This window comes from Numenius arquata, chromosome 4 (genome assembly GCF_964106895.1).
Source record: "Numenius arquata chromosome 4, bNumArq3.hap1.1, whole genome shotgun sequence".
Taxonomy (NCBI): domain Eukaryota; kingdom Metazoa; phylum Chordata; class Aves; order Charadriiformes; family Scolopacidae; genus Numenius; species Numenius arquata.
The window spans coordinates 26,456,314-26,481,331 of record NC_133579.1 but is presented as its reverse complement, the minus strand read 5'-3'; positions in this window follow the sequence as shown (position 1 = coordinate 26,481,331).

Below are 25,018 nucleotides of genomic sequence, written 5' to 3'. Positions count from 1 at the left end.
TCAAAGAAAAAGAAATTATCTATACATGACTAGGGAATTAATGGAGCAGCTAATTACTTACACCCAAAAAAATGTTTGACAAGACAGAACTCAGCATCCTCAAAATCATCCTTTTAAAGCCCACATTAACTTTATTACATTGTGAATTTCACATACAGAAGTTTATCATTACTCTGGAACTGTGCAACAGGAACATTTCCTGTATTATTCATGATGAGTCATTTTTAAATGTAACTATATCTCAGAAATTTAGATTCTCTTTTAAAACAAACAAACATTCAAACCAAAGCAATTTATTGAACAAGTGGGCATCTGTTCTGCTAAAACAGCCTCTCCCAATATGTTTGGTTATTCCCTTTCAGTATGTTCCACAGTAGTTCTGGATACTTCTTTTGAAATGCTTTGATTACTGTCACTTGTTTCGTGTAGTAATGTTTCTTTACTTACCAAGAATGAGTGTCTTAAGAGCAGAGTTAACTGAGGGTTTATTTGTTTTCTTTATTTAAAGAACAAAACACTGCAAGAGAGGCTTGCCCCTGGTTTTATGGTCCGTTAAATCAGCTATGCCATCTGGATTTCTCTTTTGAGATTTTATGTCCAAAGCCCTCAGTGTATCTCAGGACACCATAGTGATGTAAGTAAATGTCGTTTAAAGCATTGTACCAATAACTTCTGTGTATATCATGATGTGCCAGAGAAGTCGGGTACTTTCATCCTGACTTTCTTTTGCTAAATCTTTAAACTTCTAGGGACCAAATCCGGAAAAGCTATTGTGATGAACCGTTCTTCTCAGCAGGGATTTTTAGGGGACAAAAGATCCCAGTATTATGGTCATACCTTTTTCAGAAACTTGAGCGACACCTTAATCTCTCCACATATCACATTACAATATTATACTGTGATGAAGTCCTTCTCTTGAGAAGAAATGAAACATGGGAGGGAGCTAGGGATATTTATCATGCCTGAATTTGCACAGCCCAATTGCTGTCCATAAACACTACCAATATGGGACTGATTTGTGTTCTAACTGACTTTGAAAGAATATCTATAGGAGATAATGTACATCTGTTAAACTTTTCCCAAAGAAATGCAAGGCTTTGGCTTGAGATTCCTCAAAACTAAGACACTGGTTTTGGAAATGTTGCCCAGCATCTGCCATGAATGCTAAACATCTGCATTTCTACCTGGGTGCTATGGGTTCCATGCAGTTTTATTGACTTCTTCCCATTCATCAAGGTGTTACAATTCCCCCCATTTTGTAATGAGCTGTCATAATGCAGCAAAAGAGATGGGAAAGAAGCATCTATCATGTCTGTGATTTTTTTCCTTGATACCAATTAATTAGACAGAACGTGGACTGCAGAAGAAATATTTAGAACTGAAGATACCTAAATGATCTCATCAGTGGAAAGTTGGATCCTTTGGTTGATGGTTTCTAATTTACACTGTAGCAGATGGATGGTGCTGAAGGTCACAATTACTGAATAAGGCCAACTTGTCTGTGTAGTTTGAACTCCATGTAGATAACTGTCTCATTTATACAGAATGCTTGTAGTGAAAACCTTTTGTTCTTCTTTTAAATCTCTATTTCATGTTGGTAAATTACATCTCTGTGATGAAACAAAATCAGACTTCAGGTTATCAGCCATTTCATACTTCATATTGAATCTGGAGCTCTCTAATTAGACTGAAGAATTTTGTTCCCATCAAAGAACTGAACGGGTTTTGTTACTTGCTTACTTGTGAAAGATCTGAACTGAAAACTTTTTAAACATCCAGCCTAATAACAACAAAAATAGAATACAACTCCATATTTAGCTAATATATGAGAAACATGTTCTTTAAGGCAGGAAAAAATCAGGTCAATTTTAAAATAGAACAACCTAAAATTTTCAGAAATGTACAACTCACTAAAGTGACAGGAACAAAAGTTTGTTAAAATCAGTGAAATCACTGCCTGCTGCAGAGTGGCCTTTAGCACAAATTGTGGGTGTATATTTTCACAAAATCAGCTATCAAAACAAGTGCTATTGCATGATCCTTCTGAAAAATAAATTGAAAGGTAGAATACGCCATATTCAGCAAGAGATAAACTGTTTTGTTTGTTGTGGGATAAAATCATGCAAATGAACAGATATCACATGGCACTTAACAAGCTGAAAATCCACACATTAACTTCCTTTGTGTTAATTCGTTTGTGTAGCTATATCCCATCATTCATGAGGCAGACTCCTGAATCAAAACACTTCAAAAACAAAAAACAAAACCAAATAAAAAAAAATCCCTTTAATTTGAAAATTCAGGAGTGAATTACTTGGGTAATGTTTTGTACTGTTAGTGATTGAAAGTGACATTAAGTTGTTACTGGGAGCATCAAGCAAATGAGCTATAGAATTTTGTGCCGTGGTCTTTCCAGTCTAGCTTAGGCTGTGAATGTGACTGAAAATATTTCCATCTGATGGGTATTCACTGATTTATTTAGTTTTTTTAAATGAACCTAGTTCATTTTCTAGCAAATATTTATCTACATCATGCTCTGTATCCCCTTACAGAGCTTGAAATTAAATTGTCTCCAAAATCCTGCTGTCCTTTTATTACCACCTCTGTAGGTCTGGTTATCTCTTTTAAACTAAGTACTCTCTTGAAGTCTAGAAAACTCCAGAGCTATGCCACTAATAGAGCCAAAATAATTCATTCTGGGGCCCTTTCAACAAGGCAAGTGCAGTCAGCTGAAAAGTGGACTCTGGGAGCGAGTGCAAGCACGTAGAGAGTGGTGCAGCCGAATGCTTACCAAGGAACATTCAAAAACAAACGAGTAACTGCAGAGATTGCTGCATGCTTTGTTGATCTAACGCACACACTCTTAAAAAGACTGAGGCTCGATTCTCTGAGAAATCCTTTTATATCCTAGGCACTGAGATTGAGTAAGGCAGTATTAAACAAGCTCATTTCTTCGACAAGCCATTCCTTTGTATTGCTTTGCTAAAATTTTGTTAGTGTCATAGACTTGCAGATGTCACTGAGTGGCAGTAAATCAGTGAATGTGGCACAGGGCTGAATGATTCTCAGCCAGTTGTCTCACATCTCAAATGTAGGGAAGGGAGAGACAATCACGTAGGTTTAAGAAACAAGGCTGACCATATAAACATATACACATCATTAAGAGACTTCAGTGAAAGAGAGAAAGACATGCTCCGTTCCTAGTGACTGTTAAGTATGATACATTTGATGTGTCACCATCAGATTGAATCTGACCTGTGTTGTAGTACCAAATCACCTGTGAGATGTTATTACATCTTATCCATTCTGAGCTGCCTATGAATAATGATCTTCGCTTTTCCCCCTTTGTTTTCTGCATTCTCTGTGTCCTCTGCAAGTCTCATTGAGCAGCCTGCAGGGTATTTTTTTTTGGCTTCCTCCCAGATGTCTCCCAGCATTGCAGAAATGGCCTCCCTGATTCTGCTCTGCTTGAGCCCTGCATACCAACACAGGGTAAATTAAAGATTTAATACTGAGAGGGCCACCATGACTCATCCAGGGTCCCGCTTAGAATAGCAATGTGTCAGCATTAGAGATTCCTTTCTTACATCATAGTTCCTTGCTGTTACATCATCATTAACAGTGTCAGCAATGTTCTGCTACAAACCATTTCCATTTTTTTCATTCTCCAGTATACTACTAAATGCACTAACAAATAATAGAGCAGTGTCAATAAAAAAAATATTGCCACTTTGCATTTATGTTAGAAGAATTTTAGCCGTAAATTTTATTTTCCACATTAGTGGGTTTTTTCACTTCTGTGTGCCCAGCTGAGCTATGTGACATTTTAAGTATATCTTGTCCCAAAGTCAGAATTTAACATCTGTTTTAGGGTACACATGGTGACATTTTAAGAAAAGAAACCTAACTCTTTTGTGCAATTTGTGTATTCACATATTCATGCATTTTCTAAAAATTAGTGAAAATTACTAATGATGTGTAGTCATTTTAGGAGCAAATACCAGATTTATGTTTGTAATTGTGATAGTGGCCTATACAGCATGCAAATTTGGTCAGAAAAAATGTAGGCATAAGTTGACATCTGCTCTTTAAATATCAGAACTTTGTTCAAATACTTTATTTGTAAAAAAATGCAAAAAAACGTTTGCTGTAACTGAATGCAGACTGGAACACTGTGGGTGGAAGAACTTTTATACAGATCTATGCTAATGAAATATGTCACATATTTGTGGTGAATGTGAAATTAGAAATAATTTTTGAAAATCTCAATTTTCGGATTGGAGGCAAAAATTAGATTATAGCGTGGGATCTGGGAGATATACTCCCTGATCAGGTGGGACCACAGAATGCACCAGATTTTCGTCCAAAGATTTGTATGGACATACAGGTCTGTGGGCCAGAGAACAGCTGAGGCAGTTCACCTCATCCAGGCAATCAGTGAGGCACAGGGACCACAACATGTACTGCAAAGTACTCCTGTTCCGCTATATACAGGGAACCCTGTGAGGTACCTGTATGTTTCATAGCATTTCACATCTAGATGCTGTAAAAACAGTAAGACCTTTTGTATTCAGTGCCATATATAGTTTTGTAAACTATTTCTGAGCCTTTCCACATAGAAAATTCTTGACTGCCTGTGTGAGAAGCTCAAACATGGGGTGGTTGATACTGAGGGCCCTCAGGCAGTAAATTCCAGAGCTACATACATAATTACAGGAACACACTTTGTCAGGTGCTTTTGGTGAAATGAACCATAAAATGAGCCACATAATCAATATAAGGCTTTAACACATTCAGATATGGGCTTTGTGAAAAAAGACAAGCCATCATATTTTTATATTTGTTGCAGAGAGGCTTCTGTATAATCAAAATCTAGTCCCTCAGAATAGTGTTTTCTGCATTGTAATGCATGGAGAGAACTCCACATTGCTTTAGTGCTATTCAAAGTGCAAGGGATCACATATTTGGGAGCTTCGGTTCTCTGTCATGCAAGTCAGGTTCAGGAATCCGGGATCCTGGCAAGGAAGAGCAGCCAAGGCATATAAACAACAGGTAGCTGCTCAGAAGCCTGCTGCTCTGAGCATTGGCCTGGGATAAGGGAGAACTACATGCTACCACAAATTACCCAGATCAGGTGGAATGGAGAGTGAGTTGGATTTAGCACTCCACAGATGTTCGATAAGGTTGGAGTTCCCTGCGTCTGGCTGTACTACGACAAGCTGCCCCTCAAATAAGTGAAATCCCTTTAAAATTAGTATTGTGGTCATGGAATTTGTTCTTACTGGGTTTCTATTTGCAGCATAACCTCTATCTATTTCCTATTTCTTTTTTTTCTTTCAGATTCTAAAAACTCAGAAAGAGCATCAAATGCTGAATAAGCTTTTTCTTATTTTAGTATATTTTATACAAGCTGGAGCTCAAGGGGCATTACAGAGTTAAAAAAAAAAAAAAAAAGAAAAACAGCAGAGGGAAAGAGAAAATTGATGTAGTAATAGATGAAGGAGAAAGGATAGAGATTTGAAAAGAGACAGAGGGGCAATGAAGCAGTGAGATACAGGAAGGCTGTTCCAGATGGCAGAAGCAGCAGTTGGGAAGGCTCTGGCACCAACAGTGGCAAGATTGCAGGCAGGGACAGCAAAGAACCAGGCGCTCTGCAGGGAGAGGAGGGAGAGAGAAACACAAGGTCAGGGAGGCAGTCTGGCTCAACCGCATGGAAAATTATAAAACCCAGGCTGCTGACACTCTGTCACTGAACCTTGTGCAGCTGATTTACGCCTCTGCAGAACTGTGCGATATGGTGACTGAAAGGTAGCAATCTTTCACTTCTGTGGCAGGCATCTTGCACTGGTCAGTGGAAGATGAGCAGGGTGGCAGTTGTTCAAACCTGAGATGTGGTTAGAGAAGGTCTTTGAGGAGTGATCTTCTCCATATGTTTGTGGACAGATTGGGACAAAACCTCTAGATATAATTAAATAAGTTTACTGAGATTTTTTAAGCTAGTAATTGCCTTTTCAGGGAAACAGGATTGAAATTTGCTCTCGTATAAACAGCTTCCACAAGAACACCATTGTGTTGCACAGGTGATGGGACTATATCCATCTGGTAGGGTCATTTCCTCTTGGATGCTGTAAAAATACCACATCATGATGATAAAAGACAGCTTTTTTAATTGTTTTTCTATAGCTCAAGGAATTGTAAAAGGCTTTTCAAATGTGCATACAAGAAGTTCCCTTATGTGAATTAAACAAATGATGTATTGTGCGCAAAGTATGGAAAAAATGTCTTTGAAATGTCTGTAGAGGATTTTATGATGGTAGTTCCATTGTCTGCAGCATGGTTTCGCATAGATTAATCTACACGGTCTGACTGCTTCACTCATGGCTTTTGCCAGAATACCACCAGAGACCTTTGGATGGAATCTGGGGTCAAGCTCTGCTGGGATCTTTATTCCACCACTGACGACCTGAGTAGCTGGATCTGGGTGAATCTGGATCTGGGTGCCCAGCACATACAAACAGCCCCATTATGTGCTAACCCCTCCTAGCTGAAAAGCAGAAGCACTGAGTATGCTGTTCAAACACCAAGACCATGAGCGTGGTGATGTTCTGTCCTGTGCTGTAAGCCCTGTCAGACAGATGTTGGACAGGGATGTGTGCCCAGCAGATGGATCATTCCTGTCCTGGCAAGACAGACTTGGGACTGAGACCTAGCTTCAAAGTGCTAAAGCCTCTAATTGTTTAAAATTAACATCAGAATGTAGTCAGTGCCATACCAGTTGGATCAATATGCTAATAGATTGTACTGTCCCACTTCATCCGACTGTGCCCAATAAAAGATAGCTCAAAGGCGGCACTTTGCAGTGAGCAGCTGGGAAATAAGTCACCAGGAGGAAAAATTTCTTCCTAAATTCCTTTTAATTTTGTGTGTGTGCGTGTCAGAAACTCCAGATTATTTGGTTGAACTGGATCTTACAACACTCCAGATGCTGCAAGCTTTTTCCTTGATTTAAACAAGAGTTGGAGCAAGTGATTAATCTTTTTCCTCACATTTTCCGATACTCTTGTTTGCACATCTGTCTAATCATATTGCATAAAATGCTTAAGAACACAGAACAGAGAGGGAAGGAAAGGTTGAAAATGTTGATTGTGTACTTAGTAATGTTTAACTACTGAGAACTCTTTCTCATAAGGTAGATTTTTGCATGTGGTATTTGTAGTGTACACTTAGGGAGGATCCAAGTCAACCCATACTATGGGTATTGGCTATCAGTTACTCAAACATTAACTCCATATTGTATTATTCTGGTAGTTTATTGACAGCAGTGATAAGAGGCATGCAAAAGCCTTAGTCTGATTTGTGATGTCAGTTCTGTTTATTAAAAATAAGAAAGCTCCTTAAATAGAAAGAACACTGTGTGTGCCTGTGTATCCTGTACGAATACACAAATGTGTTATTAGTGATGTACTAAGGAGGGGGAAAAGCTATTATCTGGTGTTTGGCAATTTTGTTTTAGTTTAAACTACAGTTTAGTATAAGTCTGAGATGTGTTTATGCTTAAATAAAAAGTACATAACAAGAAAATTTTATAAAATGTCAAGACCAAAATGTTGCTTGAAGGTGACTGGATGTAGTTCAGTTGCCAAACCCCGATAATGGGTTTAGTTATTCACGTCCATGAGAATTGGCATTTCCCACTGACTTGGCTAGCCCGAATACTCTTACCATTCTTCATATGAAAACTGTAGGATAAATGGTGGCAAATTTTCCCTCAACTCCCAGAGAATCAATTAAGTGGCATGGAGCACCACCCAGCTCAAGATATGGCCAGTAATGACTAGTGTGCACCATGCATTTTATACTTTCATTTAATTCCCCTTGCCACTGTAATTTAATTAATTTCACTCGGTCTTATTAATCTTCAGATAACATCTTGATATGGACGAGTGTACAGCTTCATCGCATGCAACGGATTTGTTCTAAGCGCCTTTTTGTGAACAGTTTTTGTCTCTTCCCTCCCTGGAAGTGTATATGAAAAGCCGATGTTTAGGTGTCTGAATTCATAATTGCTAATGTTACGTCTTTAACATTACCTTGTGAAAAAATGCATTCATACTTCTTTAAAACATGGTGCGAAGTCTAATCTTGCTTTTTCTCTAATTTTAAAGTTGACTGTCATTATCCACGGTGCTGTGTCGCTGGCTGCAGACAGTGATTCAGTGCTTTTTTTGCTTGAGAGGGTTTTACGAGCTGCTGTTGTCTAACAGCGCTCTCTACTGATGAACAGTAGAAAAAACATATCATTTTTATGCTTGTCTACGTTTTTAATTTCTTTCAGAAACTGCTAAGTTGAACTAAAAAAAGTATTTTAAATATCATGACGAAATATAAAATACAAGCTGATCTTTATAACTTCTTTGGTTTGTTTTTATTTAATTTCATATTACTTTGTTCTTTCTGTATCTTATACTTGTGCAAGAATCATGTTCATATATCAAAATATTGAGATATTTCCAAACAGAACCTGAGTTTTTGGAAACAAAAGAATTCCCACATGCCGTTTTTCCTAAATCCTCCAGGTTTTCTGGACAACACTTTCCCATCATTTACAAGCTGACAGCAGAGATAAATAAAATGTTAGACAGCATTGTCACTTTGCAAAGGAATGTATCATACCACACACAACAATTAGGTCTGCTGAAAGCTATGAAAGTGAATGGCTGAATTCATTTTTCAAGTCCTTACTGGATTTCAACTTCATAAAGTCTTCAAGATTAGGCAGGCCATTTGGATTTAAATAATCTTAGACTATTGCAAAAAAAAAAAAAAACCTGTTGTAGCCTTTCAATATATGAATTCAGCTTATAAGAAAGTTGGAGAAAGACTTTTTACCAAAGCCTTATTTACAGGAGAAAAGGCAATAGTTTTAGACTGAAAGAGGATAAATTTAGACTGCACATAAGGAAGAAATTTTTTACAACGAGGATGGTGAGATGCTGGAATGGGTTGCACACAGAAGATGTGGATGCCCCATCATTGGAAGTGTTCAAAGTTAGGTTGAATGGGGCTTTGAGCAACCTGATCTAGGGAGAGATCACTAGACCTAGTGAAAGATGGTTGGACTAGAGGATCTTGGGGTCCCTTCCAATCTAAACCATTCTATGATTCTATGAAAAGGAAGAAAGAGACAGAGGGAAAGAGAGAGACATTTACTATAAATACATAAAATCACTGTCTTAGAGCCTGCTCATAAAGTAGATATGAGAGACTCCGGACCGTGCTGGCTTGGAACATGAACCCCAAACCACTAACCCTTATCTTGAAGGAGAGAGGGAGGGCGGGAGAACCAGCTGTTCACAATGCTCCACATTGCACCCTCCCTGTTATATTAACAGGGTGTGGGTCCCCTCTTTCCCAGGGATGTTATTTCTACTGCTTTCTGTTGCTTTTATTTCAGATAGATACTGTGTGTCTGTCCATTGCATACTAAACCTGCTAGTTGGCTACTGAGAGCCTTCAAGCCATCCTCTGTGAGGTTATATGTAAAGAAATTGGGAACATGAGGCTGCAGTAATAACAACAATAGTATTCAATCACATTTCTTCAGTTGCAAGTCTTTTAATGTTTGATTATGAAACAAGACAATAATAACCTCATAGTTTTCCTCTAACCAGACTGAAATTCAGTGTGGAAAAAAAAAACCAACACAAATCCTGCCTTATTTGCAGTACTGATGCCGTTTGAATGTGTACTATAATTATGCCTTTGCATTGATTTTGGTAGTTTTAATTTATTTCTCTATTTAAGTCAATATAGAAACAAGAATAGCTGAATCATAATCCCTTTCCTTGAGTAAACTGTAATCACAACAGTACTGAAACTTCTCCTCCCTTCTCTTTCCACTTCTGGCAATGAATTTAGTCTCAGACTCACACAAATTGTTTGGTCCATTTGGAATTCATGTGACATTTTGCATGAAAAACAGTGTGAAATGCTGTTTTCTCTACTCTTGTGATATAAATTATTCATCTTTGTGATTTATCAGACAGCTTTTTCTTGTAGATAAGAAGTCACCTCTCATTTGCTCTACAGATCACATAGCCTAAACAACAGAAAATGGGTTGAATCCAGAAGGAAAAAAGAAGACCTAGCTATCTATAGTTTGTGTTAGGATTATTAAAAGTAAATGCTATGGCTCCAAACCTGCTTAACTTTGAATGAAGTTGTTTATGCATGAAGTAGGTTATACAGTGTACAATAAAAATGCAGGTAGTGCAGAAGTGGATGTCCGGTTTCAAAGTGTAGCAGAGGGAGTTATACAAATTACTGGGAGAATACCTAAGGTCTAAGCCTTCCAAAGGGGTCTAGGAGACTATGGTAGTTGCCTCTAATTATATAAAGTACACTGAGGTACATTAATGACAGGAGAGCAACTTGCTTGTTAGTTCTTGGTTGGTTGGGTTTTTTGTTTCCTTTTGGAAGAAGTTTTAAAAGATTTTATTTTTTTACTTTAGTAGGACATTCTATTTAAAACCAAGTCATGACCTTGTGAAGAGAATCATGCAGGTGACTGGGGATCTGTGCTGGAAGGATTGTCATGTTTGAACACCCAGTTCTGGCTCAGACAGTCCCTCAGTCATACATTGCTTCCCCCATTCCTCCACTCTCCCAAGTGAATAATGACAGGACCAGAGGAAATGGTCTGAAGGTTTAGGAGGGAGGTTTAGAAGGGGAGGTTTAGATTAGATATTAGGAAGAATTGCTTTACTGAAAGAGTGGTCAGGCATCAGGCACTGGAACCGCCTGCCCAGGAAGGTGGTTGAGTCACCATCCCTGGAGGTATTTAACATGTAGATGTGGCACTTCAGGGCATGCTCTAGTGGCCGAGATTGTAGGGGTTTTTTTCGTGTGTGCATGGTTGGACTCGGTGATCTCAGAGGTCCTTTCCAACCATGATGATTCTGTGACGTTTTGATGCTTCTTTTCATGAATAAGTTAGAGTAATATTTCCTGCCTGCCAAAGTTTCTGCCCAGGCAGTGTCTATGGCAGAAAAACAAAGTGGCCCTTGACCTCTGACCTTGATGGCAAATGGTGCTTGCCTGGGCAGCTAAACTCTCTTGTCCCCTAAAATAGTTTGACCTTATTCATACTGTCTATCATGAATGATGCCTGACCTCAGCTATCCCAACAGCAATTTCTGCAATGCCAGAAGGCATTGGAAGGGAAGGTGTTAATTGGCGTGAGTCATAACTGTGCCAGGGGACAGATTATTGTGTACTACTCATATTCAGGCTCTGCTCTGATGACATTTAGGTTTCTGATCTAGACCTACACCAGTGGCTCAAACAAACAAAAGACCAAAGATTTCATCATCTGTATAAAAAATCACCTGGAGAAACATGTTTTGTACACAGTGAAAGAGGCTGGTTTTTCAGGGGAATACATGGAAATAACATCCACTGCGCAAAATCATAGAGGTCGCATGCTTACTGAATGATTCAGATTTCACTGAATGGCTTAATAAGGTATGTAGATAATATGAAGATAATAATATGCTCTTTAATTAATCCATTATTTCTCTGAAACTCTGAAGCTACTGCAGAAGCAGCGGTAGTTTATAGTAGAAGCTTTTCCTGTTTATGGCTTTATAAGAGGCTGTGATTTCTTTCACTGGAAATGGCAATGGCCATTCAAGCTGCTGCCAACTTTCACAGAAATTTCCACTTGGAGTAACTGAAAAGAGTAAACCTCATGCAAGCTGCCTGAGGAGAACACTTGTAAGTGGAAAACTACACAGTTCAAGGTGCTGGTGATAGCAGTTTAGCAAAAGCTTTTTCCTCTGAAAAAATATTTCTTTTCCTTTCCAACTGTTCTTTTTTTCACACCTGTGAAATGTTGAGGTGTTAAAATATTGCCTCTGATTTTTAAAACAATAAAAACTGCTTGTTGTGTCAGTCACTAGATAAAGCATATGTCCTCATGTACACATCACATGGATAGGTTAGAGACCTCAAAGAAAAGTCAAAGGCAGCAACTCAGAAATAATATGCTTTGATTGGTGGCAATGACTGGCTATCAAACATCAGCGTGTGGAGAAATGCACTTTGGCCAAGTATTTTCTGTGTTATTCTTAGTTTGTACACATAAACTGGATGAAACCAAGAACCTTTGAGACAAAACATTGGCATTTCAAATTCTCACTGTGCAAAAGTTTTTCTATGGGCTTTACACAGAATTTACACAGGCAAACTTCACAGAGGGCAGTGGGTTTAGTGTGACTGAACTTGTAAAATGTGTATATGAGAGAGATTAATTCACTACAGGTAGCAGAAAGTGCAGTCAAACCTTTTATACCAGTACTAACTTTGTCTTGCTGACAGAGTTCTGTAATACCATACACAAAAAATTACATTACAGTTACCCCCATGTACACCATTTTGTAATCCTCTTTCCCATTGCCATGTGTTTGCCTGAGGACACATTTTTAATTGATCTTGAAAGTAGATTAAAGCAGGTTTTTGGCTTAAACAAGTTGGCTATTTCTCAGAATGAATCACAAGAAAAATATGTTTTATTCCTATTAAAAAAATTCAAGAGACAGAAGTGCCAGTGCCTCTGTGTTTAGGCTGCAGACTCGGACAGCCTAGCAATGGAATCCCTTCAGAGATGCATATAGTCCTGCGAAATATTATCTGAAAATTTACTCCAAACTCAGCAGTGTTGCAGTTATATTTTTAGAAGATTTTTTTTTACCATAAATTAGTTCCATCCTATGGCCCTCAGGGCTTAAACTGACTAATTTTGTCTTTAGAGCCCTTCAGAGTTTCCTGACAGAGGACAAAGAGAACTGATCAGAGCTTCTCCAACATAAGAATCTCTACAGCTTACAGGAGCAACACAAATGCAGGAAGTAATAGTCGAGTTCTCTAGACATGAGCCTTAGTCAAAAGCACCAGAATAAGCTGTTACAAGGGTAATAGGCAAGGAACTTCAAAAAGGCAGAAGCAAAGAAAAAAAAAAACAGAGATACAGAATTGGACAGTTATGGAATGATAAAAAGGATTGACAATGGTAAAGAGGATATCGAGGGATGAAGTGGTAAGAGTAGAATAATCAGGAGACAAGAGCACACTGAATATGGTGTTGATGGTAAAGTAAGATGTAGAACAAATAATTTTGTAGTTACAGTTTTGTAGTTACTTTTCCTGACTGGCACTTGGGATGTGCCATACTTTTGGATCAGGTCCATGCAGACAGAAAGTAGAGAAGTAACTACCTATCAGTATCAAAAGGCAACCAAAAGGCACATGCTGTTGAGAAGGTCTCAGAAAAGTCTCAGGATGTGCTGAAGAGAGTAGCTCGTGCTCTGAAGGCAATTAGGTAACCAACTTGCAATTTTTCCTGCTTATTACCTCCCCCATTTATTCCCTGCTGAAATAGGTTCTTATACAAAAAACAGTATACAAACCTGTGAAAAGATTTCATATGCTTATGTTTACAGGCTAAAATAAACTCATCCACGCAGCCTTAATTCTACATTTGCTAAATTCCATAAAGCTTACTCCTTAATGCGGTTTTAAATACAGGATATGGTTGTGGGATTTAAAGACTGACCCTTCAGACAGGAGAATTCAAGGGTGTTAATTGTTTTCAGACTACGTGACTAGTTAAGTCTTGTTAGGTTTCCACTGAAATAAAAGAAATGTTTGTAGAGTACCCTGTGATAGTTTACAGCAGTTATGCAGCATGGCAGTTTCAATAGAGTTCCTCGATCTTAATAAGTGTTTTAAATCACTGAATCTATCACAGCTCTTAACCTTTTGAATGGCCATGGAAATAGACTGTTCAGAGGCTCATGAGGGGCAGAAAAGCTTGAATGTTATAATAGGTGAATGTATCAATATGGCTGTGGCTTCACATTCTGGGTGATATAGACCAAAAAGTTTAGAGTGTCACTTCATTTATTTTCGTAGTGCATCATGTATTCAAAAGCAGAGCTGCACAGAGCAGCTGGCTGTGTTAGTTCCAGCTGGTGCTACCATGGGCAGGCAAAGGAGAAACAAAATTGCAGCACCAGATCAGTGAACACCTCTGCATGCCAGGGCACCGAGGCAGCAACATAAAAATGATTGTCACTGCAATCCAGTATCTGGTCTTTTCTACTCCACGTGTTCTTCCTCTGAGTGACAGGGAGAAATGTCTAGTGCAGCATTTGGTTTCTCTTGACAAGACTGAGAAGGAGGGGAAGTTTGAGAAAGTAAATAGATGCTGGAGTGATTTTTGAAAGATGTGGGCAATTGAACATGTTTAGGGTAATTATTATCAATAAATGTTCTTAAAAATTAAGTAGGAATTCACATACACAAAAGGCTTTAGTGCAATTTAAAAGAAGAATAAGGAAGATTTTTTGTTGATTATCTTATTTTACCTATCCAGCTTTCAGCATCTTGACAGTGTTAGTTCAGCAGAACAAAGAAATTACTCCCTTGGATTTCAGAGGCATTTCTTTTTCTTTAATTAATGAAATGCACGAAGGAGTCACAACGTCCTTCTTGACCTAACTTTTTGAAAGAAAAAACAATTGGCAGCATTTCTTTCCTCACTTAGAAAACACTACATTTTAAATTAAAATATATGGATATTTTATTTTTGTATCATAAGAAATGTATTGAGAAATCTTAGAAATCACTCAGATGTAGATTATAAGGATTTCCTCAGGGGTCATTGTCATGCCTCAGGCAAAAATGGTCAAATAGACCTTCCACGTACGCCAGTACCTCACAGATAAGGGTTTTAAACTACAACCAGAATTATTAAGCCAAGCAATTCAATAGACATGTCCTCTAATCTCTTTAATCTTTTTCCAGCATGACCTATTATTTGTATCACCTAATCCCACATTAATATTTTAAAACACTTTATATGTTAGCGTAAAGTCAACATATGTTAGTGTAAAGTCAGCAGCAGGGTCCAATCTAGGGGTTTACAGGATTTTTTTTTTTGTCTCTCTATTGTTGTGCTTTTATTTCTTATTTGAAAAATAATCCCTATATTAAAAATGCTAGACACATTCTTTCATAATACTTTAGCTCAGAATTACCAAATGTTACTGAAATTATTGACCTGGGGCCCCAACCTGTTGTTCTGAGGTGACTGCTGCTGAAGATTTCCCTGTGGTTGAGATCTGTAGAAGTACATAGGTGAGAACAGATGTTTCAAGGTGCAGAATGCATTAAACAGGTAAGTTTCTGTTTCCCAAGCCCATCAGGGAGACCATGAGATCAAATCATAATGCTGGGTGACACCAGGAGTCAACACAGGTCAGCGGACAGCACACAGCGCAAAGAGCACAACTATGCTTTTAAGCCTTTGTTCCCCTTCTTTATGTCCACTCTAACTATAAAAACAGCAGTTGAGCAGAGACTCAATTTTATGCAGCCATATAACAGCCAGAAGAATAAATGTCCTTGTTGTGGCCTTCTAATACCCATGCAGAATTCATTAAGTCTACCAGATATTATTTGGTGTAAAATGAAAGATTTGTTTAGGACAGATCATAAAAATGTTCATAAAGTATTTTTTGGCAGAAAAAGACTGTTGCAGTTAAACTATTTTACCATGATGTTTTCTCATTTTTAAGAAAAATTCCCATACTACAAAATTAAATACATATGAAAAGGAGTATATTTTTAAAAATCATAACAGAAATAAACATTTCATGCGATACTTTTTTTTTTTTTTCCCCATTTTACTTGTTCTCAAATAGTCATGCTTTTTACTGCAACACAAAAATGTTGCTGCTTGACATTGAAAATATGAGTGAATATTTTTGGCTACCCAGCACGACACTCTTCACAAGATAAGGCAGATATTCTAAGAGCACATATTCAATATTGCAGAAAATCAATCATTTTAAGATACTGAGCAGTGTCTCACAACTCCGATTTCTCTTCAGAACATAGAAATGTGGATGAAATCTGTGTGTTTCTTCGCATCCAAAGATGAATGGGTGTCTGGAGAAAGATAAATGAAGTTGCAAATTATTTCAGAGATTTTTGTAAATCTCAATTATAATTATATGTTTGAAAAAAAAATTCATATGCAGTGGATTCTTGATTTCCAGGTAAATTAGAATCATAGAACCACAGAATATCCTGAGCTGTAAGGGACCCATGAGGATCATCAAGTCCAACTCCTGACCAGGCACAAGGCAACCTAGAACTTAAACCGTATATCTAAGAGCATTGTCCAAACACTTACTGAACACTGACAGCCCTGGGGCTATGACCATTTATTTGTTCCAGTGCTTGGCCACCCTCTCAGTGAAGAAATTTTTCCAAATATCCAATCTGAACTTCCCCTGACACAGCTTTAAGACATTCCCTCACATCCTATCAGCAGACACCAGAGAGAAGAGATCATAGAATCACAGAATGGTACAATCATAGAATAGTTTAGGTTGGAAGGGACCTTAAAGATCATCTAGTTCCAACCCCCATGCCATGGGCAGGGACACCTCCCACTAGACCAGGTTGCTCAAAGCCCCTTCCACCCTGGTCTTGAACAATTCCAGGAATGGGGCCTCCACAACTTCTCTGGGCAACTTGTTCCAGTGCCTCACCACTATAAAAGAGAAAAGTTTCTTCCTAACATCTAATCTAAATCTACCCTCTGCCAGTTTGAAGCCATCACTCCTTGTCCTATCACTACATGCCTTTGTAAAGAGTCCCTCTCCAGCATTCTTGTCTGCCCCATTCAGGTACTGGAAGGCTACTATAAGGTCTCCCCAGGCCCTTCTCTTCTCCACACTGAACAACCCCAACTCCCTCAACCTGTTTTCATAGGTGAGGTGTTCCAGCCCTCTGATCATTTTTGTCGCCCTCCTCTGGACCCGCTCCAACAGGTCCATGTCTTTCCTGCGCTGATGGCTCCAGAGCTGAACACAGTAATCCAGGTGGAGTCTCACCAGAGCAGAGTAGAAGGATAGAATCACCACCCTTGATCTGCTGGCCACGTTTCTTTTGATTCATCCCAGGATATGGTCGGCTTTCTGGGCTGCAAGCACACATTGCCAACACACGTCCAGCTTTTCATCCACCAGTCCACCCAATACCTCCCTCTCCACACCCCCTCATGTGGAAGTTGTAGACAGCAATAAGGTCATCTCTCAGTCTCCTCTTTTCTAAGGTCAACAAACCAAGTGTCCTCAGCCGCTCCTAATAAGTCTTGCCCTCTAAATGATTTCACCATCTTTCTTGCTCTTCTTTAGACATATTCTAATATTTCTATATCCTTCTCTTCTATATCCATATTGTGGAACCCTAAACAACACACAGTGCTTGAGGTGAGATTGCACCAATGCTGACTGTAGTAGGACAATCACTACTATTGACCAGTTAGCTATGCTGTACTTAATGCACGCCTGGAAATGCTTGGCCCTTTTGGTTGCCAGGGCACATTATTGACTCACATTGAATTTACCACCCACCAAAGACCCCAGATCCCCCTCTGCAGGGCTGCATTCCACCCTCTTGTCCCCCAATCTATACGTGCATCCATGAGATTATACCACCCCAGGTGTAGAATCCAGCACTCGATAAATTTCATATTGTTTGCAATTGCCCAGTGTTCTAAATTATCAAGATATCTTTGTAAAGCCTCTCTACCCTCTATGGAATCAATGGGTCCTCCAAATATAGTATCATCGGCAAACTTGTTTTGTCAATTTCCTTAGCTCCTGTGTCCAGGGCACTGATAAAAACATTGAAGAGATCCAACTCTCAAATTGAGCTGTGGAGAACACCACTACAGAATGGCACCCAGGCAGATGTTATCCCATTTACCACAAATCTTTGAGCCTGACCCTTCCACCAATTGTTCACCCATCATATTGTGTACATATCTAGCCATATGCTGGACATTTCGTTCAGAATGATACCATGAGAGAGAGTATCAAAAGATTTGCTAAAATGTGCTGTTCTTATTATGAGAGCGTGAGTAGTGTTTTGGTTGAAAAATCTTACCATATATGATTTACTATTTCATGAGAAGCACAAATCATCAAATAAACTTTTTAATATAAAACAGTACAACACCTTTTTAGTGGGGAAAAAAGCAAGTAAGGTTTACTTTCCAATAAATGTTATCTGGCATTCTTAACCTGTTTATGCCCTTTTCACCTGAATACTTCAGAGACCAGTCGTCTACCACAGTTTATCCAAGTAAGCAATTGTTCTTTCAGACGAATTGCTAGAATTTGAAAAACTGTCTAGGGGCTTGTGGGAGAGCTATTTAAGAGAGTGGAATTGTAATCCAGACTGTTTTGTTCTGAGGCAAATATATGTCATTCAGTCAGTGGATAACAGAAACTGTAAATGTATTCAGTCTTCAGGTTTTTGCAGCACTGAAATGTAAATATCAGGAGAAATTGATGTGGAAACATGATTTAATTCATCCTCTTTTTAGGACATCCAGGTGTGAAATGAGTAGCAGTGCATTATGGCTAATGATTTCACTGCAGTATAGGAATCCCCTCAGCAGGAGAAGGGTCATTCTGTTTTACTTCTTTAAAAAGCTGTCCAAAGACTCCAGACAAGGAGAAGTTTAAACGTAGCCAGGGAGAAGTATAAGCAGAGTATTTTACAGTAAATAGAAAGAATCTGTGATCATTCAATAAAGAAATAAAATCTCTCTTCACTGTAACTCCTTACTTTAGAGAGGGTTTTTGTTTCTATTTTTAAGTCCCTGTAAGCATTCCAATTATTATTTTATTTATGTTTGTTGTTGCTGTTATTATTCTCTTTTCTATCATACTTTTTTATCTCTCAGTGTCTGCCATTAGAAGGCAAAACTTTTCTGGCACACGTGGTCATTTTCCCCACACAGTTATTGCTTGATTTTTGTCCCAGTGCCCCGGAATTGGACTTCATGCTTTCTCCGAGGCCAAAGTTACATCATGTCCCTGTGAAATTTCAGCTGGTTTTTCTGATCTGCCGTGGAGTTCTGCACACAGAATTTGCCCCTCTGGGGAATATTTTAGCAATTTAGAATAAAGCTCTTATTATTCTTATTTATTCTTTAAAATAAATCTGTGTGCTCATATTTTTCTTTGGTAAGAATTAGCAAGAATTAGCAAGGCTTTACTAGCCTTGATCTATAAACTTCTACTGCAGTGTCTTTGTGCACAGCAGTAGTCATAGGAAAGCTTCCCACGGAGGGGGAGCAAGAGAGGCAGAAACATGTTCTGCAGTTGACCCATTGTGAAAGCCTATGCCAGGAGAGGAACCCCTCTTCTGCAGCTTAGGATGTGATTGGTCCCAGACAATGGGATGGGAAGCCCTTCCTGCTTATAGCCTTGCACAAGGAGTGAAAAAGAAATTTGTGTTCACATTGGTACTTATGATTATGATGTTATTTCCTTCAGCACGTCTCAAGGCACAGAATTTCACAAGTTTAACTGTGATTCATTAAGTACATTTTCCAGGATGAGCTTTTTGTTAAAAAAAAAATAAAATTATTTTCCCTAATTTTGGTTGAGTGTATCTTTTATTCTTAGCAAAAAGGTATGTAATATACATGATCAGCTATCCTCAATGTGTCTCCTACTTTTCTAAACTTCTGTCCTTTTTCCGGCTTCTCTTATCCAATTATGGTATCTGTTTAATCCTTTATTTTGTCTGAAGAATCTCTTCTCCTCCGGCCCTTTAAGGATTATTATTACTGAATCTGTATTTTTATAAGGCCATTTTGCCAGGATACTGAAAGCTGAAAGTACTGTTCAAGCAAAGAGTACACTGCTATATTTCAATTTCTGTCCTGTCTTTGTATTGTCCTAGTTTACAAATTCTACATCTCACTGATCTGCCCACCAGCTGTTTAGATCTTCTGTTTTTTTGTTCTAGGAGATTGCACAACTAATTAAAATCTGTTAAACCAGTTCATGTTAAAAACAATTGTAAGATTGAATGAACTTGATATTTTAAGTAGTTCCCATGCTTCCACTTGTCCTGCAACTATGTCTACTTGCTGAAGGATTTTCATAAAATAACATGAAAGAGGTATCCTTTTGGTTGATAAAGTTTACTTTCAATTTCCAGTCCCTTCCTCAGTCGTATGTTTTTCAGATCCTACCAACAAAAACAGACCTACGAACTTTCTAAGTAACGAAACAACATACAAATAGGGTCTCAAAGCACACAGTTAAATTTTTGCGCAGATAAAAGTGTATTTGATTACAACTTGTTTTATCTGAACTTATTTTGGAAGCCACTGTTTCCATTAATTTTAGAGTTCCATTTTACAGTTGCTAATATCTTAGCCTCTGTAAAATAGAAATACTAGCTTCAAAGATGTCTACAGAATGACAGTATCAAGTACTGACACTGTTAATTATATGAACATCTGCCATGAAAACAATTTTGGAGATTCTCACGCTGATTTGGTGTCATATAGCCTTCAAAAATAAGAAGCAGAGTAAAAAATGGCTAAGTACATTTATTTCTTAGAAAAATATCAAAGTTTTGGTGTAAGGGTGCTCTCATTCAAAGTAGAATTGTAAATATACTTGAAAGCAGTTACCTGTAACACTTTCATAAATGAAAAGCTGCTCTGCATCAGAGCTTTAGTGCATCTGATGGCCGAGGAAATATTCATTCTGGGTTGATCAGCAAGGTGGGCTCACTATTACTTTAAGAAAGATTTGGGAATGAGGGCTAATCAGCCTGCCAAAAGTAACTTTTGTGGAGAAAATATCTTGTGTGTATTTCTGTACTTTAGTCCATTAATTCCTGCTCACTGACCAGTCTAAAAAGCACTAAGTGTCATCTTTTGTTTATTAGGAAAAAACCCAGGTTCTGGTGAAACCTTTAACTTTCTTTAACTAAGAGAGAGGTATCCCTTGGTATTAAGCCAAGATGTAGCCTGTAACTTAGCCACGAGTATTTAGATTACAACAGTTTAGATCAATATATGAATAATATATTAACAAATACAATAAGTATAAAAAAATCATGAGGAGACTGGAGTATAGAGTTGTGCAGGTCAACAATGATTGCAGCTAAGCTTTTGTGAAAATTGTAATATGAATTGCTTATCACTGGGACGATTCCTGCATAGCTGATGGCATAGCAAGAAGGGAGTCCAGTGACAGTCAGAAAACAGGCTTGAAATTACACCCTTCAGCACTGTCCTTTCCTGGCACTGCTTTTGCTCTGCTACTAATAATGTTCATATTTCCAATTCAGTCAATTCAGTCTGTCTTCACACAATCCACATGATCCAACACATTGAAAATCTCTTCTGGCGTCATCCACGTGTACAGTGTTTTCCTCTCAGAAGTTATATATTGAGCTTCCCAGTCTCCAAAAGTTTTTTACCAAACCAGGGTCCACAAAGAAGCATCAAAAAAATAGCATGGTCATCCTCTCAGGAAATCTCTTATGCATGACTTGTTGGTGGCTGCTCTTCTAGCAATGTCGAGGCTTTGTCACTGTCTACTGTCAGAGACAGGACTAATATAAGATAGACTAGTTGTTCAGCCCAGTGTGGTCATTCCTACTTTCTTCTGTTGAATCACAGAAGTAGTTTTGAGCAGCTGAAACTTCACTAATATTATTTACACTTCAACTATACTTATACACATTTTGCATGTAATTCTACATCAGCGTAGGGAAAGAGTAATGCTCCAAAGCTGGAAAGCGGTGTCCTCCATGTAACAAGGTGGTTTAGTTATATTCAGGCATACTTCATAGTTTCATTAAGTCAGTGGGATCATTTCTGTATAAAATGAGTGGAAGCAAAATGTAAAGTTACTAAAAAATATTGAAAAATACAACCCTTCTCCAAAAAAAATGTCACAGCAATCAAATATATTGTTACTAATTTAGTAGACTGGCAATAGGAGCGCTTCCTAATATATATAAATGTCATTGTCATTGAATGCCTGGCAGTGTTGAAAAGTCAGAAAGAGCCTGTTGTCAATGAAGCAGGAAAATGCCAAATGTGATTTAAAGCAAACTAGTCAAAAGCTGGTTGTGTGAAAATGATCACTAAACAGGTTAAAAAATATTAGAGCTTACACCCCACACCTGGTTAGAAGGGTATTCATCAGAATGATGAATAATGTCATAATTTTTCTGTATGAATATTTATCTCTGTGCTTAGCAACAGATGCAAAAGAGATGGATATATAAAAATCTAACTTATTTAGCATATTTATAACTTTAGAAGTTAAAGAATAGACTTTGTTTTCAATTATCTTCGCAATTACGGATATGTACTTCTCTACTCACTGTTTAAAAAAGCCTAAGGCTGCCCAAAGCTGGTATGTAATGTTCTTCACTTCAGTCAATGAGCTTTAACAGAAACCAATGCATTTTAACTGAATTTTTGTTTATCTCAAGCAGCACATTTTAATGAAATCAATACATTCTTACTGAAAGCCTCATGAATCCATTGGAAAGAATACATTTTTACTGAAACCAATATACAGTTTTATAATGTCTGTATGTTTTAGTGAAAGCATGGCAATACATTTTAGCTGAAACCAATATGTTTCTCCAGGGCTGATACCAAAGAAACCTTATTTTACAGTGAAACCAATGCATTCTCACTGAAACTAATATTCCATATTCCTGAGCCAACACTGTCAGGCTAAATGAAAGCTATGTTTTATTTTAGTGAAGAAATTACATACTTTCAAGATTATCTTAAAACAAGGAGTTTTGCAAAGCTTATATTTTAGTATGTACATAAAATAAGAAGCATATTATAAGAAGTCATTCCTAGATAGGTCTATCTCCTTGGCTTTACATTTTACATAGTCTTGCAACACATATGCATTCTATCAAATGAGTAATGATACAGATAGGAGTTTATTTTCATTCTCAGTAGACTTTCACTAAGTCTTTTTTTCCACTTTATATGCAAACTGACTTGAAATAAGTCAGCATTATGGGTGATTTACACTTCAGAGCAGAGGAACAGAACAGTGGTTAATGATTTTATTGTAGACTAGATGTGATTTATTATGCAAGAATTTTTTGTAAGAATTGTTTTCAGTACATCAGTTTTGGTATTTTTCTTGACATTTTGACTAAAGATGTGCTGATCTGCATTACTTAGAAATATTTCGAGTAGTCTGGCACATGTAGCTAATGATTTGTGATCCTTCTAAGTGTTTTAATCGATGCAATTAATGTGAATTAGAAGGCTTCATCTGAATTTCAACAGATCTTAAGAAATGCATAATCTTCTTAAAATTTAGATACAGTTTTTCTTTCTTTATCTTTTCAGCATAAAGAGATAAAGTAGGCAGAGCAAGAAAACCAGCAACAAAATAAAACTGTTTCAGCATTACATGATACAGCACAGAACCACAGGGCTGTTAAACAGAAAGGACCAATTTCATACAATTACTGTTCTCACCACAGGCACATCAAAATATTATTTTCAGTTAAACCAAATATAGCATCATTTTCTAATGAAAATGCAATTGTGATGAAAGATTAAAGGCATTTACCATAGCTCAGTAAACTGAGTTGTTTGACTGCAATGCATTGTGAGCTAGAAGTCCAGATCCTAAATCTGATCATTTGCAATCTGAACAGGGCAAAGGCTTTCCCTAACTCCCATAGAAAATGTATTGAAATTCTTCAGTGTTAATTAGCTCAGAGATGTAACTGATTTCCTTAAGATGACCTTGACTGAGGAAATATCAGGACTTTTTCCATTACAGTATCCACTTCTTACCCCACTGTGCATGGGTTCCTTGCTGAAACACCAAAGACAAGCAACATGGAGCACTCCAAATTTACCAGCTTCAGTCTAGCATTCCTAACTGTCCTGATAGGACCCGGATATTTCAGCGACTAAGGAAAATGTAGCCTTGCCATGGCAAAGTTTGCTTTGCCAAGGTTACTGGTTTACAGAGCTGACCTACTTACAATCCTTATGAAAACAAAATGGACATGTTCTCTCTGAAGTTATGCCTAATCACATCTTCAAAAAATGTCTTTCCCTACTAGTGATGTTTGAGAAATAATGAATAAAATGTAAATGCAATGGAAAGTCAGAAAGAAAATGCAATATTGAGGAAAATATATAGTCCAATTAAAATGATTAGCATAGAAAAGGGTAGTCTATACTCCTACTACAGCTCCTCACAGAATGGTTTTCTTCATGTACAACAGGTTGCCTTGGGGGTAATTGATCCACTTCCAGAAAGTATAATCATTGGTTTCCAAAGAATCTGAAAGACAAAGTGTAACAAGACCATGCACTATACTGGTATTGGATTTTACCTCACCTCATTATTTAGACCCCTCTAGCAATTTTCCCTTAATAAGTTCCTATAGTGTTTTGCTGGATTCCTTTTTTCTATAACATATTTTATTCTTCTGAATGAATATGGTCCACTCATCTTGACCTGACTTCTACACCACCTCTTTCTAATTACTGCTCTAGGTGCCATACCATTTCTTGCAAGTATTATAGAATAAGTGCCATTCTTATATTTATTCAGAATCACACACAATGAGGAAGGACAGTGTCAGTTGTTCAATTTCATCCTTTTCTGTGCCTTTATTAGAACATTCTTGATTTTAAAAAGGAATTAAAGTTTTGGACTTGAAGTATAATCTTAACACAAATGACTATACACTACATACTTAAATGCAGCTGAGCTAAAACCAAAGCAGAAAAAAATGTCAGTACTCCATTTGAATCTCAGATATCAATTGGAAATTTTCATTATCATAGAAACAAACAGGTTTAAAATTCATGGTTACTTTTAAAGGCATTTAATAGCAACCACAGGAAACTGAGAGTCTGGTTTCCATAATTGCATTAAGTGTATGTTAAATATTACTTTTTTGTAATGCTGACGTTCAAACAAGATTCAAAGTCTTGGTTGATCAAGCCCGGGCTTTATGGATACGTTATGTATACTTCATGGATGTAATACAGAGGACATGATAAAGATTGTTAACAGGATATACAGTCAAAACCTCCTGTCCTCATTTT